Source organism: Oryx dammah, unplaced genomic scaffold (genome assembly GCF_014754425.2).
Source record: "Oryx dammah isolate SB20612 unplaced genomic scaffold, SCBI_Odam_1.1 HiC_scaffold_29, whole genome shotgun sequence".
Classification (NCBI taxonomy): Eukaryota; Metazoa; Chordata; class Mammalia; order Artiodactyla; family Bovidae; genus Oryx; species Oryx dammah.
The window spans coordinates 80,289,469-80,292,882 of NW_024070213.1; the positions used below are offsets into that span (position 1 = coordinate 80,289,469).

General features: G+C 38.5%; 1 non-coding gene across 1 annotated transcript; it reads right to left on the minus strand.

The window, feature by feature from the left end:
* Positions 1-955: 955 nt before the first annotated feature.
* On the minus strand, positions 956-1,062 carry LOC120859005. The gene has a single exon (XR_005720021.1). It is a non-coding gene; the product is annotated as a U6 spliceosomal RNA (small nuclear RNA).
* Positions 1,063-3,414: the final 2,352 nt, after the last annotated feature.

The window sequence follows — 3,414 nt, forward strand, 5'->3', positions numbered from 1 at the left end:
GGTCGTATATCAGTTCTATTTCTAGTTTTTTAAGGAATCTCCATACTGCTCTCCATAGTGGCTGTACTAGTTTGCATTCCCACCAATAATGTAAGAAGGTTCCCTTTTCTCCACACCCTCTCCAGAATTTATTGCTTGTAGACTTTTGATAGCAGCCATTCTGACTGGCGTGAAATGGTACCTCATTGTGGTTCTGATTTGCATTTCCCTGATAATGAGTGATGTTGAGCATATTTTCATGTGTTTGTTAGCCATCTGTGTGTCTTCTTTGGAGAAATGTCTGTTTAGTTCTTTGGCCCATTTTTTTATTGGGTGGTTTATTTTTCTGGAATTGAGCTGCAGGAGTTGCTTGTATATTTTTGAGATTAATTCTTTGTCAGTTGCTTCACTTGCTATTTTCTCCCATTCTGAAGGCTGTCTTTTCACCTTGCTATAGTTTCCTTTGTTGTGCAGAAGCTTTTAAGTTTAATTAAGTCCCATTTGTTTATTTTTGCTTTTATTTCCAATATTCTGGGAGATGGGTCATAGAGGATCCTGCTGTGATTTATGTTGGAGAGTGTTTTGCGTATGTTCTCCTCTAGGAGTTTTATAGTTTCTGGTCTTACATTTAGATCTTTAATCCATTTTGAGTTTATTTTTGTGTATGGTGTTAGAAAGTGTTCTAGTTTCATTCTTTTACAAGTGGTTGACCAGTTTTCCCAGCACCACTTGTTAAAGAGATTGTCTTTTCTACATTGTATATTCTTGCCTCCTTTTGTCAACAATAAGGTGTCCATAGGTGCATGGATTTACCTCTGGGCTTTCTATTTTGTTCCATTGATCTATATTTCTGTCTTTGTGCCAGTACCATACTGTCTTGATGACTGTGGCTTTGTAGTAGAGCCTGAAGTCAGGCAGGTTGATTCCTCCAGTTCCATTCTTCTTTCTCAAGATTGCTTTGGTTATTCGAGGTTTTAAAAATATGGAACGCTTCACAAATTTGCATGTCATCCTTGCACAGGGGCCATGCTAATCTTCTCTGTATCATTCCAATTTTAGTATATGTGCTGCCAAAGTGAGCACTGGTTTGGAAAATTTTAAGCATTACTTTACTAGCATGTGAGATGAGTGCAACTGTGCGGTAGTTTGAGCATTCTCTGGCATTGCCTTTCTTTGGGATTGGAATGAAAACTGATATTTTCCAGTCCTGTAGCCACTGCTGAGTTTTCCAAATTTGCTGGCATATTGAGTGCGGCACTTTCACAGTGTCATCTTTCAGGATTTGACATAGCTCAACTAGAATTCCATCACCTCCACTAGCTTTGTTCATAGTGATGCTTTCTAAGGCCCACTTGACTTCACATTCCAGGATGTCTGGCTCTAGGTGAGTGATCACACCATCATGATTATCTGGGTCATGAAGATCCTTTTTGTACATTCTTCTGTGTATTCTTGCCACCTCTTCTTAATATCTTCTGCTTCTGTTAGGTCCATACTATTTCTGTCCTTTATTGAGCCCATCTTTGCATGAAATGTTCCCTTGATATCTCTAGTTTTCTTGAAGAGATCTCTAGTCTTTCCCATTCTGTTGTTTTCCCCTATTTCTTTGCATTGATCACTGAGGAAGGCTTTCTTATCTCTCCTTGCTATTCTTCAGAACTGTGCATTCAAATGGGTTTATATTTCCTTTTCTCCTTTGCATCTACATTACTTTCCTGCAAATATGCCCATCAGCACATTTTTCTAGATTCGGTATATATGCATTAATATACTGTTTTTCTCTTTCTGACTAACCTCACTCTGTATGACAAGCTCTAGATCATCCACATCACTACAAATGATTCAAATTAGTCTTTTTATGGCCAGGTAATATTCCATTGTATATATGCACCACTTCTTCTTTATCCATTTATCTGTCAGTGGACATCAAGTTTGCTTCCTTGTCCTGGCTATTGTAAATAGTGCTGCAGTGAACACTGGGGTACATGTGTCTTTTAGAATTATGGTTTTCTCAGAGTATATGTCCAACAGTGGGATTACTAGGTCATATGGTCAAATCATTCCTAGTTTTTTTAAGAACTCTCCATATTATTCTCCCTAGTGACTGTATTTCTTTTTAAACTTTCTGTGTACTTATATTTAAGGGATCTCTTGTAAGCTGCCTGTAATAATCTTTTGGCCCTTCATCCATCTGACAATCTTAATCATTTTTTTTGAACTATTTAGTCCATTTACTGATAGACAGGTAGATGTATTTCCCACATCTGCGAGAAAGAGGCCTGTCACCCTGCGACAGGAAGTATTACCAGAAGAATGACTTTCCCCAACAGCTCCCTCAGGGTCTGCCTCAGTTGCAGGGGAACATTCACCTCCACATTTCCCTGCTTCTTCCAGTGCTGCACACATTTGGAGATTGAGCCAGTTGTAAATGCCTAGCCATTTCAACACAACCTAGGACAACTCTAAGGGCAATAACTGCCTCAGAGCTCCCTGCCAAGTTGGCAAAGTATTTGTTGCACCTGAATTTCATTTTCACCTATTCCTCTGCCCAATTCTCCTCCCTTCACCACTGTTAAGCACAGTTCTCATGATACTAGTTTTCAACTAGAATTTTTCCTTGGCTTTTTGCTGTAATTGAATGCAAATTTTTATCCCAAGATATTTCTTGTTTTATCATTCCTATGGCTTATGGTTCACTCAAACCAAACTCTTTAGTGCTCCATTAATGTATCCCCAAAATCACCGCCACACCATGCCATTTTCCAAGTTATATTTAGTCATTTTCTCTCTAAATGTTTGCTTTCGAAATCCCACCTGTTATACAAGTCACTATTTAAGTGCTACTTCTTTTATGAAAATTTCATTTATGCTCCAGTAAGATCTCATGAGTTTGCTTGCCTCTACATCTTCCTGTTGTGTGTGTGTGTTAGTCACTCAGTCTTTTAGACACCATGCAGTAGCCTCTGTCTATGGAGTTTTCCAGGTAAGAAATCTAGAGTGGGTAGCCATTCCCTTCTCCAGGTAATCTTCCTGACACAGAGATCAAATCCAGGTCTCCTGCATTGCAGGCAGATTTTTTTTACCAGCTGAGCCACCAGGAAAACCCCATCTTCCTATATAACCCTATATAACTATATAACCCCTGTTATATAGTTTTAACTTGGCCTTTGGTGTTTACTAAATTCTGTCTAACATTATACTGACTTGTATATCTCTACTACCAAAATGTAAAATTTAGTCAGGTACTTTGGGTAATATATATATATATATATATATATATATTCATTAATCACATTTTGCTCAAAGAATAATAAACATTCAGTTCAGTTCAGTTCAGTTGCTCAGTTGTGTCCAACCCTTTGCGACCCATGAATTGTTGGGCACCAGGCCTCCCTGTCCATCACCAACTCCGGAGCTTACCCAAACTCATCTCCA